Consider the following 6,566-nt stretch of genomic DNA (forward strand, 5'->3'; position numbering starts at 1 on the left):
GTTGATTGGGTCACCACACCACCCATCATAAACCTGAGCCTCTCTTTTCCTCCTGGCATAATGACCTCAACAGTGCCTTTCAACTAATGGCACTGAACCAGGTTTATTCTCTTTGCAGAGCACTTGATTGAGAACACGGAGGCCAGCATTCTAGTTTCAGTTCTTCCATCATTGCCCCATGTAGGAGTGGACCAGTCCTTTCCTGTTTGTGAGTCTTAGTGTTCACATATGCAAAATGTTTGGATGAGAGGGTGGGAATATGGTTGCTAAGAACCCCTGGCTCAGATCATCTAGAAGCTGAAGAACCTTTGCTGTCTGTGGGCAGTGCCCTTTCTTTGGGTGAAAGGCTGGAAGGTAGGAGCCAGCTGGCTCTGTCATGAGACCTTTCATCCTTTCATCTTCTTCCTCAGTCCTGTGACCCCCTGCCCAAGGTGTGGGGAGGGGGACTTGAGATTTCTGAGGACCTCAAAGGAACCCCATTTCTACCTCTGCTCACCAGCAACCTCCAGGAAGTCCCAGAACTATTTTTTCATTTGGAAGCTAGTCAACCAAATTCTGGGTTTGGGAGTGGATCAGAGACAGAGAGATAGATATGAGGGATGCATTAAGGAAGAGGCACAGAGACAGAGAGGCAGGAGAGAAAAGGAGAGGGAAACAGAGAGGAAAAAAAGGAAAATGAGAGAGAAAAAGAGGGAGATATAGAATCTGAAAGAGACAGAGAAGAGAAATGGATACGGACAGAAGGAATATGATGTGCACATACCTAGTTCCAGATGGCCTCATGAAAGGAAATACATCTTGAAATAATAGAATTCAGAACTGACAGAATTCTTGAAAAAAAAAAAAAAAACTGAGGCCAGGGAAGGACTGAGACTTGTTCATGGTCCTTGGCAGTACCAGGACTCAAAAACTATGACTGGAACAAATCAGCTCAAAATAATCTGATCTGAGTGTCCAGAGACCTGGGGTTTGTCCGTCCGTCTCTGCAGAAGTGGGCCATGCAGTAGTACAGGAAGAGTGCCAGCATATTGTCTGCCCAAGAGGAGGCACTGGCATCATAGAATTCTGTCCTTTTCTCCCATCAGCTGTCCTCTGAGTATCAAGACACATATGCCTGTTAAGGCTGCCATGGGTAAGTTCAGTTCTATAACCCAGAGCTTTTGGGAGGTTGGAGGCAGACGTCATTGGCATTGGATTGAACCTTAAATTTTGAAAACATCAAACACAATTTCTATGGCAGAGGCCAGCATTGTGGCGCAACAGGTTAAGCTCCTGCTCCCAAGGCCAGTATCCCATATTGAAATGCCAGTTCGAGTCCCAGCTGCTCTGCTTCTGATCGAGGTTCCTGCTAATGCATCTGGGAAGGCAGTGGATAATAGTCCAAGTGCTTGGACCCCTGTTACCCGTGAGGAAGACCAGGATGGAGTACCTGGCTCCTGGTTTCAGCCTGGCCCAGACCCAGGTGTTGTGGCCATTAATGTTTTGAACCAGCAAATGGAAGATTCTCTCTCTCTCTCTCTCTCTCTCTCTCTAACACTCAAATAAATAAGAAAACAAATCTGTAAAAATCCAATTTAATGACAAAGATGCAGCCATCCTTTAAAAGTTTCAAACAGTCTGGGGAAATCTAAAGTAAGTAGGATTTTGATAGGTGCAGAAGAGGGTGATTCTAGGTCAAGGGACTAGCACTGCGGGCAGATCTTGGAGCACATGTGTAGGGAGCTGGGCAAAGTGCAATCTGCCTTTTGAAGGGTGGAGGGCATGAAAAAGAGCATGGAAGCCGCAATTTCAAATTGAATGCCAGGTGTCTGGATTGGTTTGTGCCAGTGATAGGGAGGAAAGAGAGGATTTTTAACAGGAAAGAGGCAAGAATGGGGCTGAGCTCTAGAGATTCCCTCTGGCAGGCAGCCTCATGGAAGATGGATTGGAGGAAAGATCTGACAGCAGGGAGCCCTGATCTTTGCTGTAGTCCAGGCAACAGACAGGTAATAAGAATGTGATGTGGTATGGTGGAAGTGAGTATAGATGTAGTCGATTGGAAGGTGGCTTTTTAAAGCAGCTATAGAGGAAATGTAAGATCTGAATTAAGGCCATTAATGGGGGAGGAAGGAGAGAGATGAGCAGGATGTCAGGAAGTAGCGACCCCCACCTCCCAACCCCCCAGCACTCCCAGACAGCTAGCTGTCTTTTGTTAGCTTCCTGTTGCAGTGAGCGTGTTTTTTGAGCGTGTTTTTTTTCCCCCTGTGTGTTTGTTGCTCTGGGACTGTGTGAGTGTGTTACTTTGTGTGTCTCACAGTGTGTGTGTATAGCCTCCTACGTATGTATCTGCGTATGGATGTGCGTCTCCAGGCATCTGAATGCGTCTTTATCTCGCTCTGTGCGTGTTTCACCTAATCCATGCTGTGGTTAAATTGATTGGCTAAAGGAATGACTTCACATTGCTTTGTGCGTCTTTGGGTGCAGGAATAGGCATCCTTTTCCCCAAACGTGCCTCTGAATTCTGTTCACTAATCTAAGCAGTGATGAATTTGATTGGTCTAAAAGAGCTATTTCGAATTGCCTGTGTTCCATGGCACAGCAACGGCTTGAAATCCAATTACTGCTGGCTGCAGAAATTATCATAATGCGTTTGGCTTGATTTTTCCAGACAACAATTTAGGACCTCGCCACCTCTCTATGCAAATCTACTCAGCTAATTGAGACAGGAATTGGGGGAATTTTTTGAAAACAAAACTCTGGCCCAATGAGAACACTCTGCTGTTTCGTGAAGAGGGTGAGAAAGGGGCTGCAACCCCAAATAACCCCACAAACCTGATTGTGTTTTGATCCTAGTTAGAAAAGAGGTACAGAGTTCACATAAGCTTCAGTTCTCTTATAGGATTCAGACCATCTTTTTCATTTTCTTTCAAATGCAGCCTATGAAATAGGGAATATTTTCCTCATGCTTTTTCTCATCCCCAGAAGCTACCAGCTCTACCAACACAGTGCTTTTTCAATAAAAATTTGCTTCTTTTAATTGAATTATAACTGTCCAAGCCAAAGCCCAGAGAGAAGGAGGGGTTTATACAAGTTTGCACAGGAATTCAAGCTCAAACCCTGGTTTTTGGATTTCTTGTCAAGAGCCCTTGCAATTGTATCATCTTGCCTTGTGATATCTCACGTTCAGACCCCTGATCCTGCATAACTTATACTACTCTGACCAACTGTGTGACTAAGTCCAGTGCTTTTCCCTCTCTGGGCTTCAGTGCTCTCATTTACACTATGGAAAAAAAATAAGCTACAATATCTTTGTGGTTCTGTTTCTAGGAATTTGTGACCAACACTGAGAATATAAATCTGTAGGCCCTTGGGTGGAGTGAAGGCGGGAGGAAGCCGTTAAGGCTTGTCTCAAAAGCTGTGCATCACACCCTCCTCCCTCTCCCCTGACTCCAAATATCCATTAAAAGAAGTAAAATAACTTTTCCGGTTTGGGAAATCTTACTCTGACCCATAAGCCATCGGGCCTCTGGGAAGAGGGACAGCATCTCCGGCCTGCAATCTTCAATGCCTTATAGGGCTAGAAAGGCATTAAGTGGCTGGCTGGGCAGGTGGGGAATGGTTGGGCTGGAGAAGTTTCCCAGTTCCGGAGGATCTAGCACTGGTGGGGAAGGGGGGTGACTGCCACTCAGCCCTGGGCAGGTTGGCAGGCTGGGCTGAGCTGGTGTGTTCTGGAAAGGCCAGGAATGATGTCATGGGACGCTTTGGGCTGCAACAACAGGAAACCACTGAGTGTTTACATTGGCTCACAGAGCCCAGGCGGCCTGTTTTTTCTTCACTTCCTCAGTCTATCTGTTTCCTCTGATTCAAATACTATGAAGAGGGACTCACTACCCAGGCTAGGGAAAACGGAAGGGAGGCCCAAGAAGACAGAGCCTCCTTCCCAGTCCAAAGGGCCAGATGATTGGAGGGAAGACTGGCTTTACTCTAGCTGGGGCCCTGCCAAGGACAAACCTTAGGGTAGGGGAAGCAGGGAAGTTGGGACATGCTCTGAGTGCTCTACAACTCCATGGAAAGCAACTTCAGAATTCTCCTTAAGATCCAGGTTCTAAATCTGGATGCCATCTTGCTCTTCTCAGATGGAAACAGTCACTGAGTCTTGCAAATTGAATTTAATTGAATCCATTTTGGGCAACAGTGGATTTGTGGGCAAACAGCCATGTTATGCTGTGTGTGTCTGTGTAGTGGTGAGATACAAAGACAAAAAGGCAGCTCTTGCCCTCAAGGAATTGACAGTAGAGTGAGAGAGTGGCAGTGGGATGTCTGCTATCTGTTCAATTCTCTTCATCCCCAAGGCTGCTGCCTCAGTTCAAGACCCTCCATCATTTCCCATCTACATGCAACAGTCTCTTAATTCATCTCCCTCTTTCCAATATTTTCCCCTTCTATGCCTCCTCTATAATTTTTTAAAAGATTTTATTTATTTATTTGAGAGGCAGAGTTACAGACAGTGAGAGGAAGAGACAGAGAGAGAGGCCTTCCATCCGTTGGTTCACTCCCCAAATGGCCACAATGGCCGGAGCTGCGCTGATCTGAAGCCAGGAGTCAGGAGCTTCTTCTGGGTCTCCCACGTGGGTGCAGGAGCCCAAGCACTTGGGCCATCTTCCACTGCTTTCCCAGGCCATAGCAGAGAGCTGGATTGGAAGAGGAGCAGCCAGGACTAGAACCGATACCCATATGGGATGCCAGCACCGCAGGCAGAGGATTAACCTACTGTGCCATGGCACTGGCCCCCCTCCTCCATAATTATACTAGAATGATTCTGGCTGCTCTCGCCAACCCCACCTTTCCCATCAAGCCTGCCAGATATTATTGCAAGGCAAACTGGTTTTAGAACCCTGTCTCTCAACCACCACTCTATATTGTGCAGAAAGTGGCATCTATGGACCTTAGTTTCAGGTTAGATGTGGAGCCCAACAACAGTGAAGTTAACTTTGGGTATACAGTAGGGCAGTCACACAATTAGGGAACAATGGAGCAGAGGACTGATATACAGATCACAGTATGAAAACTTTAGTTTGGTGCAAGGTAGAGTTGTGGTACATGTGGCACAACCAGGCAGAGGTATCCAGTAATTGGTTGGCCATATGGGTTTGAAGCTGAGGAAACAGTTCACGACTAGAGGTGGAATGTTGCAAGTCATCGACATAAAGATAGGGGAAGTGTGTGTGTGTGTGTGTGTGTGTGTGTGTGTTGGTTACAGAAGTCAGGCAACACTGGGCATCAAAATAGAGGTGGGATTCTCTGATTAGTAGAGCTTGAGGTAGAATGGATAAGCTTCTTTTGAAGGTTACTGTATGCAGATAAGAAAACATAAAGAGCAAAGAAGGCATGCAAAGGGATGGAACTAAATATCTTCCCTAAATCTACTCTTCCCCCAGTGGTCTCTAGCTCAGTGAAAGGCTCCACCATCAACACAGTTAGGCAAACCTAGAACTAGAAAGTAGAAATTGTTCTACTTCCTTTGCCTTTCATATAGAATCCATTCCCAAGGCCCGTTAGCTCTTCTTTCAAAATTTACAATGAATGTAACCTCTTCTCCCCATCTCCACCACGTTTATCCTAGGTGACTTAAGTAGCCTCCTTCCTGGTCTCCCTGCTTTCATCATTATCTCTTTACAGTCAATTCTTAAGCCAGCATCGAGAGTTATCATGTTAAAGCAAAAGTCAGCCTGTGTTACTCCTCTGCTCTCAACTAGCCCATGGCTTTCCTCGTATACCCAGGATGTACAGTTCTATTAAGAATGCCTCATGGGGCTGGTGTCATGGCACAGTGGGTTAAGACATGACTTGTGATGCCACCATTCCATTTAAGCCCTGGTTGAATCCCAGCTGCTCCACTTCTGATCCAGCTCCCTTCCATTGAAACTGGAAAAGCAGCTGAAGATGTCTCATGTACTTGAGTTCCTACCATCCACATGGGAGAACTGGATAGTTTCAGGCTTCTGGTTTTGGCCTAGCCCAGCCCTGCCATTGCAGCCGTGTAGGGAACCAGTAGGTAGAAGATAGCTTTCTGTGTCTTTTTCTTTTTCTCCTTCTCTCTGTCACTAAACCTTTTAAATAGATAAATAAATAAATCTTTTTTAAAAAGATGCCTCAGCATTTCTCCTAAGCTCTAGACTCATGTTTGACATCTGCATGTGGATGCCTCATTTGGTAAACCAAAGACAACCAAAACAGAATGCCTGTTTCCCTCTGGCGCAAAGCATGTTCCTCTACAATCTTCCCAATCAAAGAAAGATGGCACCCACATCCAGCAGCAAACCAGAAATCTAACAAGTTTCTCTACCACCCCCTCACCATCCAAATAACCAGCAAGTCCTTACTACAATCAGAATATATCCCTAAAATATCCACTGCCTTCCTCATTCTCATCTCCTCAGTCAGGTCCAAATCTCTATCATTTTTCATGTGGCTGATTGCCTTGGCTTCCCAACAGGTCTCCCTGATTCTACCATTGCCCCCTACAACCCATTCTCCTCCAGGAAACCAGAAGTATCTTTGTAAAACAGATCATGTTATTTCACTGA

This window comes from Oryctolagus cuniculus, chromosome X (genome assembly GCF_051225735.1).
Source record: "Oryctolagus cuniculus isolate XC-2025 breed Fujian yellow rabbit chromosome X, ASM5122573v1, whole genome shotgun sequence".
Taxonomy (NCBI): domain Eukaryota; kingdom Metazoa; phylum Chordata; class Mammalia; order Lagomorpha; family Leporidae; genus Oryctolagus; species Oryctolagus cuniculus.